Consider the following 22,004-nt stretch of genomic DNA (forward strand, 5'->3'; position numbering starts at 1 on the left):
ATCTTACAAAACGGTATGAGTATGCCTCCAAAATAGAAGACAATACCCAAAACGGATCTATAAGACCCTATTCATTTTACTGAAGCCTGGGTTGTCTCGAATCCTATGTTACAACCCTCCGTAGGGATCGCCGCGGTTAACGACTAGCTAGTGCCACATGAAAAACGACAGCAGGCGCAACATAAGAATCTCACGATTCAAACTAATGGAGGAGACCGTAGGACAATATTGACACATCTCCTTCATCCACTTACTATGAACGACTTCCCCCATTCACCTTGTTATTGACCTATGCAAACACTTTCCATATGGAGCAATCGAGGTAAAATCGACAAGAAGCCAAGCATGGATCTCACGTATGAACTCTTGAGGACGTGTAATAACTTTTATTCTCCCACTGAAGTGTTCTAAATGTTTGGGTATATTTATACTTGGGCAAGACGGCTAATTTCATACAACCTAAGTCTATGTAGTTTATCCAAATATAACTCTTATAATTGGATTTAACCTACAATCTCTAGGTGATAAACCATTTTATTACCTCACATCGCTCACGAATGCTCATAAAATCGGTTACCAACTCTCAATTATTCGGCTATAATCCCCAGGTAGGTGGTGATTCGTAGACCGTCAACTTAAACACCCCTAGCTTTTGACAGGATTTTATATCGGTTGAGTTTGTAACCCTAGTTTTACAAGTTTAACGACCTATTTTAACTATTAAAACAAGTGGTTAACCTAAGTGAGCATGCAACTGTTCTTTGTTATGGATTTTAAACGTCTAATCAATTTTATAATAACTTACAAAATTTAGAAATGCTTAACATCCACAACAAACAACAAAGGTATTTAATATAACTATTATATTAAATATAACCCTAACATGCATACTATATATCATAACAATTATAACATACTATCAATGCATGTAACATGCTTCCTACGGTAGGGTTTTAAATCTACATGCATACTGTATGCATATACATGAATTTATTTAATTATCACATACATCTCATGCATAAACAATTAAATACTAACTGTTATGGTTTTCATTTTGGTATAAACAAGCAAACAGATAGCTATTACAAACAGCTTCATAACTGTCTTTGAACCGCTCGAACCGCTCCAAACTGAACCCAAAAAGACTTGATTCGGGCTGGACAAGTCTAAACCGGACCAACCACAACCATTTAACGCTGAACCGAATTGGACCTTGAGTAAACTGGTCGAACCGGTTGCTCTCGGTCTAACCTCAATATGCTGCTAAGGCCGATCGTGTAGCACCTGGAGGTAATCGTCTAGCGTCATCGCCTTAGGTTGAAAGGAAGTACACGATCGCATAGTGTTCGCTAAAAGCTAGACGATCGTTTAGCTCTATCACATAGGACTAGACGATCGTTTAGTTCCATCACAGTGTACTCGTTTAGCTCCGTCGCATAGTACTCAATGATCACATAACACCATTGCCCAGCGCGTTCAAGTCATCATTTAGTATCCGTCATAGCTAAACGATCGCATAGCTCCATCGTATAGAACATCATCGCATCGTATAGCATTTATCTATACGATCGCTTAGTTCCATGACCAAACGAATGCTCAGTGCTATCGTGTAGCATTTCATTGCATCATTTAGCTTGCATCATTGCTAAACGATCGTATAGTGCCATCGTTTAGCAAAATCAACAAATCGTCCAGTTCCCACGATTGAAACCAAACGGTCGCGTAATACTATCATATAGCAAATGAACACATCGCTTAACTCCCGTAGGTACACGATCATTTAGCGCTCAATATCACAATGACCAGTGCATATTACTAAATGATCTTATAGGTTTTCTTCTCATCGTGTAGCGTCTGGAGCTAAACGATCGTTTAGCAACTGGACCTCAACAACAGATTGAAGCAGAAGCTGAAAATTCTGGAACAGCAGCTCGACCTCCTTCGCTTGTTTCTTCAATTACATCTTTATTTCAACTCTAATGACTTCAAATAAATTACAGACTCTTGCTAACACATAAATGCTCATCAAACAAGAGCCAATTATAAATTTAATTGAGAAATTAAAGAGAATTAAAATGCCAAAACAGAGAAAACCATAGGAGTACAACAGTTTCATATATCTCATGAAAAAACACCCACCTTGCCAAAATTAGACCGAATTGAAAGCTTAAAAGAAGCTCTGATACCAATTGTTAGAGTTAAACAACATGCAGAGGAAGTATCAAGGATACATAAGCATTCTAATTCACTAATTTTGGCAAAAACTAAAGCATGTTGTTCATAAAAATGGGTTTTGAGAACATACCTTTGAAGAACTCTTCAAGAAAATCACTGTTCAGCTGCTGCTATCTTCACTTAATATCAACGTGAATCACCTCAAAGCCTTCCTTACTATGCTCTTGGAGCTTTGGGCAGAGTTGTGGGACTCAAGAACTGCTTGTAGATGTGGAAAAACAAGGGAAGCTCACAGTAGCAAGTTGAAGAAGACAACTTCTTTTTCACCACGATTTTTCTCTCAAAATTCTGTCTTCCTCCCCTTCTCCAACAACTCCAATCTTCTTTATATATCAAGATGAACATGCAAAGAGATGAAGTGCATGGCTTGCAACTCATGCTTGGAGAATCAAGGTAGAGAAGATCATGGTTTGTGTGTGAGCATAAAGATGATGATAATGGAAAAAACTCTTTTTCCATTATGTGCAATCCATGCAAACGAATTTCCATTTTATTTTTTAAAATAAAAAATGACTTTTAAATCATTTTAATTTAAAATTTTATTTTCTTAAATTAATTTCGTACCATGAACTGTTAACGTCTCGTTATATAACACCGTTCATGACAGAGACTTCACTTCACTAGGATGACCATAGGTAACATGACCTCAATCTTGAGTGAGTTGGGAACTTCTGCCATTGATGGCGGTCCTTTAATTTGTATGGGTGTGAGTGGCCAAGTCTCCGATTCAAACCTACCATTTTGGGGATACGTCTGATTTGGGAGCTGGGAACTCAGCTACACAAGAAGGAATCCACTCCTTTCCCGATGTAGGGATAAGTAGATAGATGGCTCCCTTAAGGGCTGATTCCGGGGTTTGAACGATGTGGTGCCACACATCTTCTCATAGCCCGAGAGGAGTTCACACATAGTTGGACTATGTTGTATTGTTCATTAGAGGAACCAGTGGTACTTAAGGAGTGAGATGTAACTACAGGGGCAAAACAGTAAATTGGCCTAGTTGTACTTACGAACATCTGTGAAGGGTCATCGTACTCATGATTGGTTATATCGAATGGACACAGAAATATATCTATTGTAAGAAGAGTTCAACCGTTGGTCTTTAGTCCAATCATTGACAGTTAACGGATGGTGAATCTCGTGGTTAAATAGTTTAATCAGCTATTCACGTACCGTCGGAGCTTCGAGCCACAGGTCCATTAGGTCACCTGAGTAGCTTGGATAAAGTCGAGAACCAGTGTTTGGGTTAATTTGAAATGTTCAAATTGACAAGCTAAAAATTGTTTTCAATTTGTGAAGAATTCAGTCGTACAAAAGAATCCTCGCACCAAAAAAGAAATCGTGAAAGACTGATCGTCGAGAGCCTATACGATAGCTTCTTAGTCGTCTAAACGATCGTCTAACTCATGCATTCCTTAAATGATCTGATGGAACTCGAGATATACGCAGCGGAATTAGGATCTAATTACACTCTAATTGCTCTTAAATTAAAGGAAATAAGCATGCATCATGAAAGATTAAAAAGTATAGGATACTACCTTTGAAGCCCCCGAAAACCGCTTCTCCTCGTTGAATCTCGACCCAAACTCTTTCGAACCACCACTAGAGTTGACCTACTATCCTCTAGACTCAGAACCGAGTTGTGGGACCCAGTGGATGAAGAGAACCGAGAGAGAGAAAAGAGATGGAAAATAAGATGAGTTTGGGTTTGGGTTATTTAAAAGAAAAAGAATTAATTATCCAATAATTAATATTATTATAAACATAAATGATAACCAACTTATCATACTATATTTATAACCTATAGTTTTAATATTTCTTCACATGAAACATATAGACCATAGTTCTTTTTCTATTCCATGGTATTTAATGTAAATCTCATTTACATCAATCCTCCACGAGATGTATCTCATACATCAAACCGATTATCAAAATACCTCTTGTCAATTTGAACATTTCAAATCAACACCAAGAACTAATCATCGACTGTATCCATTGAGCTACCAAGGGGACCTCATGAACCTATAGCTTGAAGCTCCAACGGTACGTGAATAACTGACTAAACTCTTTAGTCACGGGATCCATCATCCGTTAACTGCTAGGCACTCCACTAAAGACCGACAATTGAACTCTTCTTACCACAGATATATTATGTGTCCATCTTAACCAATGAGCAGTGCGACAACCCTTCACAGATCGCTCGTAAGTACAGTAAAGCCAATAACCCTTATGCCCCTGTAGTTACATCTGTCTCCTTAACTACCACTGATCCCTCTAATGAACATCAGTCATAGTCCTACTATGACTGAGTCTTCTATTCCAAAGAGAAGCTGTGGCCACTATGTTCAAGCCCCGGAATCAGCCCTTAAGGGAGCAATCTCTTTACTTATCCTTACTTCGGGAAAGAAGTGAATTCCATCTTGTGGATTGAGTTACCCAAATCAGACAAGTCCCCAAAAAGGTAGGCATGTGGAGTTGGCAATCTGGTCACTCTCATCCATACTAATCAAAGAACCGCCCTCAAAGGCAGGAATTCCCAAAACACTCAGGATTGAGGTCGTGTCACCTATAGTCGTTTAGGTGAGATGTAAGTCTCTAGTATCAACGTCGTTATATACAGAGTCTAGTCATCTCGTGGTTCAGATCTTATAATAACTCTTTGTATAGGACACCCCCGATCGACGTCTCCACATGAATGGTCAGGATCTACCATCTGTAGTAGTTTACAACATTTTCAAATCTCTACAAAGTGGGCCGTATCCGTAGTGTCACCAGGATCAGGTATCCTACCTTAATCCTAATACTATAGACCTATTTAGGTTATAACTTAAGGAATGATCCACTTGTATATCATATATACATGCTTAAGTTCACATAAGATAACCAAGGAGCTTTGTTTATTGGATATGAGTAAATGCCAGAATTAAATAATACTTATTTTATTCATTGAACAATGTGTTTCTTTACAAAACAACGAGACTCCAAGAGTATTAGAACACCAATCCCAACACTAGGAGCATTGCATAATCCAAAAGGCATGCAACGAAAGGCGAACGTTCCATATGGACATGTGAATGTGGTCTTTTCTTGATCCTCTGGTGCGATCATAATTTGGTTATAGTCTGCGTACCCATCAAGAAAGTAGAAATAATCATTCCCCGCTAAACGGTCGAGCATTTGATCAATGAAAGGCAATGGGAAATGATATTTCTTCGTCGCCGCGTTGAGTTTCCTGTAGTCCATAAAAATCTGCCAACCCGTGACGGTCCTCATGGGGATCAATTCATTGTTTGCATTCAGAACCACTATCATCCCACCCTTTTTGGGGGCACATTGTACGGGGCTAACCCACGTGCTATCTGCAATAGGGTAGATAATGTCGGCATCTAACCATTTGATGATTTCTTTTTTGACAACCTCTTTCATCGCAGGGTTCAGTCTACGTTGAGGTACTATCAAGCCCTTCGGATTTTCTTCAAGCTGGATTCGATGCATGCAATACGTTGGGCTAATACCTCCGATGTCTGCGAGCATCCATCCAGTTGCTCTAATATATTTCTTTAGAACACTGATCAGCACAGTTTCTTTTTCTTCAGGTAATGCAAAGGATATGATGACTGGTAAGGTTTTATTCTGGCTGAGAAATATGTACTTCAAATGGGTTGGTAGAGTTTTTAGTTCTAGTGTAGGTGGTTGCTCTAAAAAGGGCTTATGTGCTTTTCTTTCTTTATCCAAGTTCGGCATTTCATCATTCTTTAACATCTCTGTTATTGTATGGCAAGCCTCAATGGATGTTGTCGCATCCTTTCTTTCTCCATTCTCTTCTTCGAACTCCCAATTTTCAACGCAAGTTTGTTCATCATCGGAATCTGATAAGCCTTCCTCATCTGGGAACTTAATTTCCTTGATAATATTGAACCTGAGCTTCTTTTCGTTGATGCTCATTGTGATCTCTCCCTTGTGCACATCTATTTGAACCCGACTAGTAGACAAGAATGGTCGTCCCAATATAATTGGAACATCTTTATCAGCCTCATAATCTAAGATAATGAAGTCTGCAGGTAGAATGAATCTGTCTATTATTTCCAAGACATCCTTTAATTTCCCTTCAGGGTGCACCAAAGATCTATCGGCGAGTTGAAGAGTCACCGTTATGGGTGTTAGCTGTCCCAATTCAATCTTTTGAAGATTGAAAAAGGCATTAAGTTGAAGTTTTCCCCAAGATCACATAATGCTTGAGTAGGGTATTGTGAAACTGCCTGGGTCGCGCATTTTTGATGGGATTATAGTGTTGGATTCTTGTGTTAATGCCACCATGGCGAATCTTCCCGTGCTTCTCTTCTTCGAGACAATGTCCTTAAAAAATTTTGCATACACCGGCATCTGATCTATCGCTTCTATGAATGGAATATTGATGTGCAATTGTTTCAATATTTCCAAGAAAAGTTGATATTGGCCTTCATTGTTATGTTTCTTTTTCAATCATTGGGGAAATGGAGGTAGCTGTACTTTTAATGTTTCATGGTCTGGAGGCTTAGCGGTGATCGCATCTTCTGGTTCCCAAGTTTCAGACTCCTTTGATTCAGTCTGCGATAAAGGTTTCTTTGATTTAATCGTAGTTTGCTCCTTTGATTTGGTCTTGTGAGGCTCTTTTCTGACTTCTATCACCGCCTTTCTACTCCTTAGAGTGACTGTTTGGTAGTATTCTTTCTTTGTATTCCCTGGATTGCGTGGAAGCTTGGTTGAGCTAGGCAATGTCCCTTGGGGTCTGTTCTTTAGCTCTCCTGCAATTTTTTCTATTTGAATCTCCAAATTGAGGATGGATGTAGCTTGGTTTTAAAGGACTGTTTCATTCTTTTCGATGTATTGCTTCAACAAGTTTTCTAGGGATGACGAGGATGGTGTTTGAGAGCTGCTAGCTTGTTGTTGTCCATTAGTTCTATGGAAAAATCCTAGCGGTCCCTCTCTCTGAGCCACAGGCTGACTGCCTTGCTGTTGGTTGTTCTTCCAAGAAAAATTAAGGTGATTTTGCCACCCCAGATTGTAAGTGTTTGAAAAAGGATTGTTTTTGACAAAGTAAACTGACTGAGGATTTCGTGGGCATTCCTCAAAAGAATGCAATTCTTCACATATGACACAACTGGTGCTTGTTTGCTTTATCGCATTGACTTGCCCATTGCGAGTTCCTGAATTGTTTATTGTGATACCTTGCAACAAGTTTATCATCGCATTCATCTGATTTTGTAATGATGTAATGGCACCATTACTCATATTACCTTCTTTGGCCTTGTTCTTTGATCGTTTTCTTGCTAATCTTCGTGGTTTTTTTAGATGCAATCAAGAATATTCTTTGCTTCATCATATGTTTTGTCCAGAAGACCTCCTGCTGCTGCCGCAAGCTGTCTGCAATGTAAAGTTGAGTCCATGATAGAAAATCTCTATTTGGAGGAAATCCGGCAATCCATTGTGTGGGCAGTCGTGTACTAGTCTCTTGAATCTCGCCTATGCGTCACTAGGCGATTCATCTTCTTCTTGTTCAAAATTGGTGATCAATTTCCTTCTTCTGGCATTTTTTGTGGGAGGCAAAAACTTCTTCATAAACTTCTCCACAACTTGTTCCCATGATGTTATCTCTCCTGGTTCGAGAGAGTATGCCCATTTTCTTGCTTTATCGCATAGTGAAAATGGAAATAACGTGAGTCGAAACTCTTCTGGGGAAATCTTAGGGAACACAAAAGTGTTGCAAATTTCAATGACGCTTCATAGATGGGTGTGCGGATCTTCACCACACCGTCCTCCGAACTGTCCTGCTGTTTGTATCATTTGTAACATTACTGGCTTCATCTCGAACCTTGATCCATCCAATGCTGGTCTCATGATTCCTGGGGAGAAATCATACAAGTTTGGTGATGCATAGTCCCGGATGGGTCTATTGTGATCATTTGCCAGTAGGATAGGATTTTCCATCATGTTGTTTTCATTTACTACTCGTTCTTCAGGTTGTTCAGCCATTCTACGAACTATTCCTTGCCGTTTACATCTGTTTCTCTGCCTTTTGCGAAAAGTTCTTTCGATCTCTGGGTTATACTTGAGCTCAGGAGTATGTCCTTCAATCATACGACGTTTGCTTCTTCCTTCACAGGTGGAATGGCAATACTCCAAAGGTTGAAAGCTGCAAATATCAAAGAGGTTTGATGTTAGCACAATCTATACCGTAATCCTCGGTAACGATGAAAAAAACTTGTTGCATTGATTTATCATGCGATGAAAGGATGTGTTGATCCGATGATCATGCAAGTTTTCCTACAAAGCCCAAGTATAAGCCTTCTTAGGGTCCTGGTAAGTCCAGGGTCAAACGCAGGGTTTACTAAATAGATATGTGATGGTTTCTCTGATCCTATTACGATGGTGATGAAGAAGTAGATGGTGATTTAACTTAGATTTTCTAATGCAATGGAATTAAATGCACAGCGATGAAAGGGTGGTGTTATAACAAGTATGCGGTGAACGCGTTGAGAAGAGATTTAGCTAGCATTTCTTAAGATTTTGTACAAGTCATGCGATCATGCTATACATAAATATCAGGCACTACATTTCTCAATGCATAATGCCACATTTCCTATTTCTAGGATGCATGCAATGTGTATGGAATGTAGCAGATAGAACTTATTTCTAAGTCTCTACTCTTGCTTATGCGATCTAATCTGACTCTTTCAAGCCTAGATTCTGTCTTCAGACTACTCTTTCAAGTACTCCAAATGATGAATGAAGCATACATAAGACAAGACGATCGCATAAAGTGCTTAGCTTAAGTCATGCTAACTAAGTACTTCTTAACCCATTCACAAATTTAGTTACTCATGCATGGTGTGGAGAGACTGATCATAAATCGAAATGAAGTTTCCATTTTCTCAAATAAAGTGTTTTACAAAATAATAAATGGCATAAGAAGAATCAAGCCAGGTAAGCAATGTCTTGCTTCTTCTGGTTTTTCACACTACTTTTATCACTTCAATCCTTTCCCAAGTTGTTAACTCTTGCTCTCGTAAGGGTTTGGTGTCTCTTGCTCATACTGTTTTAGGTAGTCTTTTGACCTCTCCGAAAATGAATTTCTTCTCAAGAATTCCCTTCCCTCGGCTTCGCCTCGCCTCCTTGCAACCCTTCTTCTGGTTTGGTAGCATTAGGTATTTATAGACTTCTAGACAAAGCAATTCTTTTCACTAATGATTGCATGGATGGGCAGCATTAATTTTCATACCCTGTTGCGCCGTCTGAAAGTCACCTGAAGTTCAATGAATTTGTAACATTATGGTCTTCAACGGTCGTTAACTGCATTTCTGATCTGACCATTATCACCTTTACGTCACATCATGTTTCATTACATTAGGCTACCGCCTTTATGTAAAGTCATCACGCGATCATCTTTGAGGTACCCTTGAATCGCAAACTCAAATGCGTCATCGCATTGTACCTGCACAAAATAAGGCAATTTAACTGTTTTTATGCGATGAGCGTTAACAATCGCAATTTTCTTTTTGTTTGTCACATTCAATCATAATATTGCCTATTTTACCATCGCTTTCTCCCATTGATTTAATAATTTGAGCTTTAATAACTTGTATTTGTACCAGTTATCACTTTTACATTCATCGAACCACAGAGGTCTAAATGTATTAGATCTAAGGATTCTTTGGCCTTGTGTCCTTTTCCAGTAAAAGATCTTTTAGTCATTTTTCCTTCAAGGCATGACTCACAGAATTTTCTTCTAACTCACTTAGAAGTCCATTCTTTACTAATCTCTTAGTCCTATTGAGATTGATGTGTCCAAATCTCAGGGTGCCAAATTTGGGCATTTTCTTTAGGAGAAATTCTATGTCTTTTATTTTGCGATACCGCAGTTTTAAACATTTCAGTGTTATAAAGGGCTTTAGTTGCTAACGGTCTTAGCACATAAGGATTGTTTTCCAACTTTGCAGAACAAATATTAACTCCATTCTTTGAAATAAACACTTTATTTACAAAGAAGTTAATACAATATGAATGTTCTAACAAACACTTTACAGAAATTAAGTTCCTCTTCAAACCAAGACTACATATACATTTTCTAGTAAAATATATTTATTCTGTAAAGTTAGCTGAAGACCTTGACATGCAAAAATTGAATCGAAGCTACAGTCCATGTCAATGTTACCAGTTCCCCGGCAATAGAGCCATAAACTTGACACGCAAAAATTGTACAATTATGCAACCAAGGTTCAAGACCACGCATGGATGATTGCGATGATATATGATACTACTTTTAGATATGCATTATTAATGAATGTTCTTGTAGTATGTTGTGCATTGTCACAAGTTTCCTTGCGTTGAAACCAAGTATAATTTCACCGCAAGTTTCTCGGTGTGATCCGAGGTCGAACACAGGGATTGTTTTAGGTTATTGCGTTACATTTGTGATATATGCAACCAAGGGTTTTTCAATTTATAAAAAGGTTGTTTGTACAAGTATTTAAAATGCGATAAAGTAAAGGTAAGCGATAAAAATGAGATAATAAAGTAAATTGCGGTAAAATAAATTGCGGTATAAACCTAAGCTATGATGATACAAGATACAGGTTTCATGATACAAGATACCGAGGGTGAGACTGACTGTGAAGATTATACAAAGATCGTGTTATGCGGTGGCAAGTCTTATGTGTGAAACAGAAAGAGAAAAGATAATTAGTACAAACATCGCAAGTTCCTTAATTGCGTTAAAGGCATAAGTACGGTTCCGCTTTTCCCTTGGCGTACACCTCTCGGTGATCGGCCGCATTCCCACATCTCTATGGTGAAACAGGGAAAACGTAATGAACGCAAGGTTGCTTCCATCTTTGGAAGTACTTCTTGCTTTAGTTAACGCATTCTTCTAACCTTCTCTCGACAGATCAGAATGGCATCTTCACTTCTGCTCTCACAGGTGAAGATGTCGTCTAGCATGTTTTAGCTAAACATCTTTATTTCTTTAGCACAGATTAAGTTACTTGTTTAATTCATATTAATCACCAAGGGATTAAGAAAACATCATGGAGAAAATGATTTATGGAGGAATGGAAATAGACAGAGAAGTGGAAATGGAAATGATCAAATTCAATAATACTATTTAGCGTCTGATACATGGTTGTGAATGAAGAGATTAAGAAGATGAAATACAATTGATGAATGAGAGTTAGAAACAAATAAAAATAAGCGCCATGCCTTGGCACAGATCTGGAATGGAGAATCACTTGCCAGTATTGATGGAGTGAATGGAAGGATGGGCTTCCCTCTCAGGCTTGCTCAACCGGTAGAAGGGATCTAAGTACAGAGCTTCTCGGCGGGGATTTGGCAGAGTTGCACTGAGACTCACCTCTCGGCCTTGTCTCTTCTCTTCCCGGATTTCCTCCGATCAGCACTCAGATCAACTCTCTCTCAATAGTCTCGTATCAATTATCCCCCGTCTCAAGTATATCTTTCAGTGAATTCTTTAAGGGTATTTATAGGCTGAAGGCTTTGACTCTCTGACTTGTGGTCCCCACTTTATTGTTATGGAAAGTCCGAAAATGGTGGAATAAATATTTCTTCTGTTATGCAATCAGTCCGTCGAATATGCACAACGATTAGTTGTACACGTGTCACAATCCTCCGCGTTCGCGATTCTCATTTGCATCTTTCGATCGTGTGCCCGCATGCAATGTTGTTTTTATTACCGCATGCGGTTGAAGTTTAGCTCTGTATCGACTGTCGCATTGCGCTTTTATTGCGTTGATCGTCTATTCATTCCTAACTGAAGGGCACAATGCGACGTAGATGCATTAATCTTTCTCTCTTGAGCCATGAGCACATACGATGACTTGGTTTCTCGCAAAACAGACTTGAAATATCCTTTTCTACCATCTTAATGGTCTTAGTGGGTGTATTTGTGATAATTTATAATTATTGTATTCCTTAGCTAATTTTCATTCAATTGACGCAACTTTTCTCTCTTTTGGCCGCATTATCCAAATAAAGCAGTATAAATAACTTGTATTTCTACAAGTTATCACACCCCCAAATTTAGATATATGCTTGTCCTCAAGCATATCTTCTACTAAGGCAAAAATGCTCAGTTCCTATCCTAAATTTTGCGTCGATTGGTTGCTCCGAATGCTCTACTTAGGCACATTACTTAACAACGCAATTTTCTTCTATCCTTGCTAATTCATATTAGAGCCCTGCTTTATTTTTCTATATAACAAATTTCTGCTAAAAAATGCTTTTCTAGTTTTAAAAATAGAATGTTCACCTCTTCTTTCTCAAAACAACTTGATGCATCTATATGCGGTGGTCAAATTTTGCGTCATTTATTAGAGACTGTTGGTCACTGTTACACTCTTCGTTTTGGCTTGTTCCCACGAGTGTCATGCAAACATCCAACTACGGTTGTGTGCCAATTTCAATTTTAACTCATGAATTTCAGAGGAGTTCTCTCTTGAATTCTTTTATTTTCTTTTGCATTTTTCTCTTTTCATATTGCGTTGTTCTTGGAAACCTACCTTCGTTTTGGTTTTCTCCCACGGGTGTATGTGAACATTCAACTACGAGCAGGTTCCTTTCACAACTAACTCTTATCAGGTTGGAAATATTTTTGAAGTTTTCCCTTGCGCTAATAGTGGAGTTCTATATGAGAATTTATTGAATATATATATATATTATAGAAAATGAACGCATTTTCTTAATGACCGCATATTCTTGATCTCATCTGCTTAGACCTTCCCCACCCCCAAATTTAGAGATGTGCAAGGTCCTCATTGCGTTGTTTGGACAGAATAGACAAACACTTAGGAAAAAATTTCAAAACGAAGGTTTGAGCAGAACTTTGAAAGATAAAAGTTAAAGTACTGCTAAGCTACGAATTAACTAAGTGTTAGTCAGAATTTTCAAAGTACGGGAAATGTTTCTAAGTATAAACATATTATACATTATGGCAGCGCAATGAATAATGCAAAAGTAAAGATCAAGAACATTGCAATGTTGACAAAGGATGATAAAGAAAAAGGCACAAGCAAAAAGAAGAGAATGGCTACTTAGTTGTATTGTAAATTAACAAAGTATACAAATAATTAAAAATTAACGTAATATAAAAATTGTTGCCTGTACAAAAAATCAAAGAATATCATTAACTTAGAAAAATAATGAATTGAAATTATCTTTTGAATCTGATTCAGACGGGTGCACGATTAAAAATTAACACCGCGCTTCCCTTAACGCAATTACATTTTTGCTGAGGCCGGGCAACAACGCATGCATCCCTGCAACACACCCCTTAACTAAACGCATTTCTGGAGGATCGGGCGCATGGTATTGCTACCAGCACAACACTACCTCAACATAGTGCATTTTGCTCAAGACGGGCAAAGGACACATACGCGCGCAACACACCCCTCAACGCAATGCAGTTGAGTGTAATGGACGCAAGGTGTCTCTTGTTAACACACAATGCACCCATCAACGCGTTACATACCAGTTTAAAATTTTCTTTTTAATTCATCAACAACGCAAAGTCGAAAAGACTTTGCGGTGTTTACTGTTTCATCCAACCATTTACAAAAATTAAAGAATAGCGCTACTAATGCATACAAATTAAAGGAATTAAACATGACATGAAAACTTAAATTGAAGAGACTTAGAGAAAGCATTAAAGGCTAATTCTAAAAAGCAGTAAATACGTAATTTAGAAAGTAGTAAAAGAAAAACTGTAAAGAAAGCAAGTAAACATAGATAGGGATGCTGACTGAAAGAAGTTCTCAGAATTACCGCAATCGCTTCCCTTGCAAGCGGTTTAATCCTGCTTGCCCAAGTCAATGGTATCCATGCGTCACTCAAAGTCGCCTCCATAATAAGGCTTAATCCATTGACCATTGACTTTAAACGCGTTGTTCCCATCTAAAGTTGTTAGTTCCACTGCGCCGTGAGGAAAGATAGTCATGATTCGGAATGGCCCAGACCAGCGAGACTTCAACTTTCCTGGGAACAATCGCAAACGAGCGTTAAATAATAATACCTGTTGACCTTCGACGAATGTCCAGTTGTTTATGCGGTCGTCATGCCACTTCTTGGTTTTTTCCTTATAGATCTTGGCATTTTCATAAGCGTCCCTTCGCCATTCGACCAGTTAATTCAGTTGCAGCTTCCGGACTTTCCTCGCACTTGCTAAATCAAACTTCAACTTCTTGCATGCCCACATCGCCTTATGTTCCAACTCGAGCGGTAGATGACAAGCTTTTCCAAAGACCAGGGCATACGGGGACATGCCGATTGGTGTTTTATAGGCAGTCCTGTATGCCCACAATGCTTCATCAAGCTTGGGTGACCAATCTTTCCTGGAAGTATTGACTACCTTCTCCAAGATAGTTTGGATCTCTCGGTTTGAAATCTTTGCCTGCCCATTAGTCTGTGGGTGATAAGCAGTTGCAACTCTATGGCTGACGTTAAATTTAGTCAACAGGTTAGTGATTATGCGGTTGATGAAGTGAGAGCCCTCATCACTGATTAAGGCCCATGGCGTCTCATATCGAGCAAAAATATTCTTTTTAAGAAACTTCGCAACTGTGGTCACATCATTTTTGGCACATGCGATGGCCTCAACCCATTTTGATACATAATCAACCGCTACTAGGATATAATGATGACCATCTGATGGTAGAAATGGGCCCATTAAGTCAATTCCCCAAACATCAAATAATTCAACCTCTAAGATTGATGTCAAAAGTATTTCATTCCTTTTAGACATATTCCCCATTCTCTAGCATCTTTCGCATTGCACAAGGGGACTCATGACACATCTCCAGAACGTGCTTGACTTCATGCTCAGGAACGCATCGACATATATATGATCAGGACCAAGTCGATATAGGAATGTATCGTCCCAGAAATAAAATTTGACATCATGTCTTAGCTTCTTCTTCTGCTGGTAAGTATAATCATCTGGTATTTGACCGCAAATGATGAAATTCATAATGTCCGCATACCAGGGAACATTAATGTCTACTGACATCAGTAGCTCATCGGGGAATCTTTCTTCAATATCTTTTTATTTCCCTTAAACCTCATAATTCTCCAATCTTGACAAATGATCAACGACTTAGTTCTTGGTGCACTTCCCGTCTGTGATCTTGAGGTCAAACTCTTACAGGAGCAACACCCACCATATAAGCCTTGGTTTTGCATCCTTCTTTGTCATCAGATATTTCATCGCAGAGTGATCCGTATACACCACAACGTTTGTTCCGATCAAATACTGTCAAAATTTCTCTAGTGCAAATACCACTGCGCATCATTCAATGTTTTACTTGCATAATAAATAGGATGTAATACCTTATCCTTGCACTGACTTAGTACTGCGCCCACAGCATATCCGCTCGCGTCACACATCAACGCAAATGGTTGCGTCTAGTCCAACGCAACCAGAATGGGTGTGGTGATGGGCACATCTTTGAATGTGTTGAATGCTTTAGTGCACGCATCATCAAAATTATATTCTCGGTCAGCTTCAAGGAGCGCACTTAAGGGCCTTGCGATCTCGGAAAAGTTGCAAATAAATCTTCGATAGAACCCAGCATGTCCCAGAAAGCTCCTAAGTATTTTCACGTTCATTGGTGGGGTAGCTTAGAAATTACATCAATTTTCGCCTGATCAACTTCCAATCCATCTTTCGAGATTTTATGACCCAGAACAATTCCTTCTTCCACCATAAAGTGCCATTTTTCGCAGTTCAGAAAAAGATTTGTTGCCATGCATCTCTTCAAGACCTTTTCCAGGTTAGATAAACAGGAGTCATAATTATTGCAGAAAATTGAAAAATCGTCCATGAATACTTCGACTGACTCCTCCAAGTAATCTGAGAATACCGCCATCATGCATTGTTGGAAAGTGCCTGGCACATTACAGAGTCCAAAGGGCATGCGTCGGAATGCAAACGTACCAAATATCGGGTAGATGACTCCTGCGTCCCCCCTTCTTTGGAACACACTGCACTGGGCTCACCTAGCTGCTATCAGATATCAGGTAGATGACTCCTGCATCCAGCCACTTCACTATTTCCTTTTTCACGAACTCTCTCATGGCAGGGTTTAAACGTCGTTGCCTTTCTACCGATCCTGTCTTTCCTTCTTCCAAACGAATCTTGTGCATGCAATATGAGGGACTGATTCCTCGAATGTCTGCCAAAGTCCATCCTAAAGCCTTTGCGTTATTTCTCAGGATTTGTAGAAGTGCGTTTTCTTTCTCCTTACTCAGCGAGGTAGAAATGATAACCGGTAACGTGTTGTTACCTCCTAGTAAGCATACTTGAGGTGCACAGGCAATGACTTTAACTCTAGCACAAGTGGTTCTTTCAAAGATCGCTTGATGCATTGTGAAGTTCGTTTAGATAACTTGAGTGGTTCAAAGTTTGATTCAACATAAATTGTGGCGCAATCCTCCTCCAACATTGCGTCGATTCAAAAATCTTCTTCCTCCAGCTCTTCTAGGGACTCGTGCCAAGGTTCTTCCCGCAGCTTCTCAATATACTGACAATTCTCCATATCATTTGGGTACTTTAACGCATTAAAAATGTTGAGCTTTACTTCCTGATCGTCGACCCTGACGGTCAGTTCTCCTTTTTGCACATCGATCAGTGCTCGCCCTATTGCTAGGAATGGGCGACCCAAGATGATAGGTACTTCTCTGTCAGCTTCGTAATCCAATATAACAAAGTTCTCTGGGAAGATAAACTTGTCCACTTGTACGAGTACATCCTCTATCTTGCCCTCAGGATGCGTTATCGATCTATCGGCCAACTATAGTGTGATCGTTGTTGGTCTTGCGTTGCCGATATCTAGCTTCTTAAAGATCATCAAGGGCATTAGATTTATGCTCAGCCCTAAATCGCACAGCGCGTTTCCGACCATCTTACCTCTTATTGTGCAAGGCAATGTAAAACTCCCAGGATCCTTCATTTTGGTGGCGATATTGTTTTGAAACAGCGCGCTGTATTCATATGTTAGCGTAACTATTTCATTTTCCCCGATCTTTCTTTTATTAGCAAGAATATCTTTGAGAAATTTTACATAGCTCGGCATCTGTTCCAGAGCTTCTATTAGGGGAATATTGATGTGTAGCTAGCGTTACTTGGGAATGCGTCAAACTATACAATCATGCTACAACCATGCACAGCAAGTCATTTTCCAATGCAAAAGCGATGCTCCTAAGTCTAGGACGCATGTGTTGAATGAAAAGTGTCCATAGAGCTTATCCCTAAGTCTCTACTCTTGTCCTATGCGATGATGCAAAATGCATAAAAGCAAGGTGACCGCATACAATCATATCCTACCTCCAGGATGCATGCGATGCGTTAATAGAAAATGGTGCTTATTTCTAAGCTCCTATTTCTGGCATATGCGTTCTAATCTGACTCTCTCGAGCCTAGATTCTAACCTGACCTTCCTAAGCCTAGATCCTGTCCTTAGATTACCATCCCGAGTATCCCTAATAGACGAATGAAGCACTCATAATACAAGATAATCGAATTGAGTGAAGATTCCCTAGTTGTGCTAGCTAAATGCTTCTCAACCCATTCAACAGATTTACCTACTCATGCGTAAATAACATAAAGTGAACAGATATAGAGAAGTAGATTCCATTTCAATAAATGAGTGGAGTATAAAATAATAATGGAAGTTAAAGGTAGAGAACCTGGTAGCAATTCCTTGCTGACCAAGGCTTTTACACTGTAATCTCTATTTGGTTTTAAAGATGTTCCTGCTTCTGCAGGTGTCGGCCCTCTCTCTATTCTTGAAGCTTCCGGCGCTCTCCCAAGCTTACCGGAATGATCTATCGACACAACCTCCTCTCTCGCATCCTTCTTAAAATGAAAGAAAACTATGAACAAAGACTTGCAAACTGATTAACTGCTTGAAACTGATCAATCCCTTTTCTGAAGGTCGCCCTTGGTATTTATAGAACATCCTAGGTGAATGGTGGCTTCTCTCTCATGATTGCACGGATGGGACAACTTTAATTCTTCTGATTGATGGGCCGAAAAATTGTCACCGAAAAGCTTAATGTACTTGTGATCGTTATCGGCTGTCAACTTAATTCGGATTCGACTGTTATCAGCTTTCTATCCTATCGCGATTAATTAGCCTTTCACCCAGATGCGCCCACTATGTTGCACTGACCAAGTTGCAACAATCCTTCTCGGGCGAATGTTTGTAGATATAATCATCGCAAAGCCTTGCGGTGAAGTTGCGCTTAACCAATGATTTCCTATGATCGCAATTGTTGCATTACGTCAATGCATATTCTGCATAAAAACACTAAAATCAATTGTTCCTATGCGATAAATACATGCGACCGCAATATTATCAAATTGATGCTTGATGGACACAATTTAACATGTTTTATCAATGCAAACCAACATTGTTTAAGAACTTAGCACTATGGTAACGTACATTTCTGCCCGTTATCAGAAACACCTCCACAATCCTGTGCCTCGATCATTGCACTAAAAACAGTGAGAGAGTCAAATAATTTTAAACAAAACAAAATTCTTTTACCACAATCGTTCAGCACGATCGCTTCTTTTTCTTTTTTCTTTTTTTTTTTTTGAATAAGAAACAATGCTGGTAACAAAAAGGTAATTGGGATAATAAATAACGAGATGATAAAAGTTCATGAAGTATTTGATGCAGGAAAAGGATATTCAAAAGGATTGCATCCCTGATGAGGTTGAATTATATCGTAACTCAGGGACTGCTTATTCCAGGCTGGTCTTTTTCATGTCCATGGTCGCTTTTCTCTCTTTTCTCTATCTTCTAGGATCTACACTGCCTAAATCCAGAGCTTTTCCCCATGAATGTTCATTATAATTTCCCCCTTGCGCACATCAATTTGAGTGCGACTGGTCGAAAGAAATGGTTGTCCTAATATGATGGGCGCATCTTCGTTCTCTTTATAATCCAAAATGAGGATGTCTGTCGGCATGATGAATTTATCGATTGAAATTGCGGCATTTTTCAACTCTTCTTAAGGATGTATTCGAGATCTGTTTGTGAGCAAGAGAGTTTCCTTTGTGGGTGTGATTATGCCGACATTCAATTGTAAGAAGATTGATAGTGGCATTATGTTTATACTTGCCTCAAGATCACATAGTACTTGGCCACTGTAGACCCCTCCGATGGAGCATGGTATCGTAAAGATTCCTGGGTCGCCCATTTTCGGTGGGATTATAACATTTTGCGTTGCGGCCACTATTACGATCTTTACTTCATCATTTTGTTCCTCTTTCAATATTTACGGAGTTGCTAGTGGTTGGACTTCTTCTATCTCAAGATCTAGAGGCTTAAGGGTGGATGCAACTTCAGGGTCTATTTTCTCAGGCTTTTCAGGACTACAGGTCAACGAATCTTCGGTTGTCACCGCATTCCAGTTGGTCGCAATGGGCTTCTCCCCTACTTCTGCAGTCATGTTGTCGCTTAGCAAGGAGACTATTAAGCATTGTTCCTTCCCGATACCCCCAGCATTGCGAGAGAGCTCAATTGAGCTCGGCAACGCTCCTTGCACTCTATTTTTCAGCTCGCCTGCAATTTGTCCCATTTGAATTTTGAGATTTCTAATGGATGTAGCTTGATTATGAAGCACTGATTCGTTTTTCTCAATGTATTGCTTCAACAAGCTCTCTAAGGATGAAGATTTCGGTGTTTGCGAGCTGCTAGCTTGGCTATGCGCTGGACCGTTGTTTTGCGGGAAAAATTCGGGTGGCCCTCCTTTTTGTGCCACAAGTTGAAAGCTTTGTTGTTGATTTTTCCACGCAAAATTTGGATGGTTTCGCCACTGGGGGTTATATGTATCAGAATATGGATTATTTCTCATGAAGCATACCGACTGCGGGTTTGTTGGGCATTCTTCCATTGAGTGAGCATCTCTGCAAATGACACAACTTGCAGTCGTTTGAGCAATTGCTCTAACCTGCCCTTTCTTCGCTCCCGTATTATTAATTACAATGCCTTGTATCAAACTCATCATCGCAGTCATTTGATTTTGCAGGGATGTGATGGCCCCATTATTTGCATCATTGTCTTTAATTCTTAATCTTTGATCGCTTTCCCTCCAATACTCGTAATTTTTGGAAATGCGATCAAGTATACTCTTTACCTCCTCATATGTTTTGTCGAGCAGACCACCAGTGGCTGCCGCATTGGCAGCGGTATGCGAAGCGGGATTCAAACCATAAAAGATTTTCATCTGAAGGCAGTCTGGCAAACCATTATGTGGACAGTCCCGGACCAATCTCTTAAACCTCGCTCAGGCATCACTGAGCGATTCGTCCATGTCTTGTTGAAAATTTGTTATGAGTTTCCTTCTTCTAACGTTCTAAGTAGGCGGAAAATATTTCTTCATAAATTTCTCTATGACCTGTTCCCATGAAGTGATCTCTCCCGGTTTGAGAGAATACGCCCATTTTCTCGCCTCATCACAAAGAGAAAATGGGAACAAAGTTAGTCGAACTTCTTCAGCAGAGATGTTCGGGAACACAAAAGTATTGCAAATTTCAATAAAGCTTCGGAGGTAGGCGTGCGGGTCCTCGCCAAGCCGTCCTCCGAATTGTCCTGCAGTCTGGATCATTTGCAGCATCACCAGCTTCATTTCGAATCGGCTTCCATCGAGGGCAGGCATCATGATTCCTGGAGAGAAATCATAGAGGTTTGGCGATGCATAGTCCCTAATGGACCTATTGCGATCGTTAGCCAGAAGGATTGAATTCGCCATGACGTTGTTTTCGTTTGGTGCTCCATTTCCAGGCTGCTCCACCATCTCTTCTTTATCTGATTGTTGTTGGCGGTCTCTTAATCTCCATCTAAACAATCTCTCAATCTCCTGGTCGTAATTCGCCAGAGATTGAGAGTCTGCAAAGAAATCAGAAACATTACCATTAGCACACTATTTTTCCCAAGTCCCCGGCAACAGCGCCAAAAACTTGATGCGTTATTTTACGAAGTGAAAATGTGGATGACATGCAATGGTGAAAAATGTGTTGAGCACTCAAGTTTCCTCAACGGAATCCAAGTGTAAACTCCACTAAGTTTCCTGGTAAGTCCAGGGTCGAACTCAGGGACTTGTGAAAATAGGTTGCGTCGGTAATTTTTAGAAAACTTTGTGGTAACCGGATAAATCAATAGTTGTTGAGGTTGTTGTATCGGATTGCGTGATAGATGCACTGAGTATGCGGATGAACGGGTTGAGAAGGTCTTTAGCTAGCATTACTTGGGAATGCGTTAAACTATGCGATCATTCTACAACTATGCACAGCAAGTCATTTTCCAATGCAAATGCGATGCTCCTAAGTCTAGGATGCATGTGTTGGATGCTAAAGTGTCCATAGAGCTTATTCCTAAGTCTCTACTCTTGTCCTATGCGATGATGCAAGATGCATAAAGGCAAGGTGACTGCACACAATCATATCCTATCTCTAAGATGCATGTGATGTGTTAATAGCAAACAGTGCTTATTTCTAAGCTCCTATCTCTTGATTATGCGTTCTAATCTGACTCTTCCGAGCCTAGATTCTAACCTGACTTTCCTAAGCCTAGATGGTGTCCTTAGACTACCCTCCCAAGTATCTCTAATGGACGAATGAGGCATACATAATACAAGATAATCGCATAGAATGAAGATCCCCAGTTAAGCTAACTAAGTGCTTCTCAACCCATTCAACAGATTTACCTACTCATGCG

Source organism: Benincasa hispida, chromosome 12 (genome assembly GCF_027475165.1).
Source record: "Benincasa hispida cultivar pf3 chromosome 12, pf3_genome.v1.1, whole genome shotgun sequence".
In the NCBI taxonomy this organism is placed as follows: domain Eukaryota; kingdom Viridiplantae; phylum Streptophyta; class Magnoliopsida; order Cucurbitales; family Cucurbitaceae; genus Benincasa; species Benincasa hispida.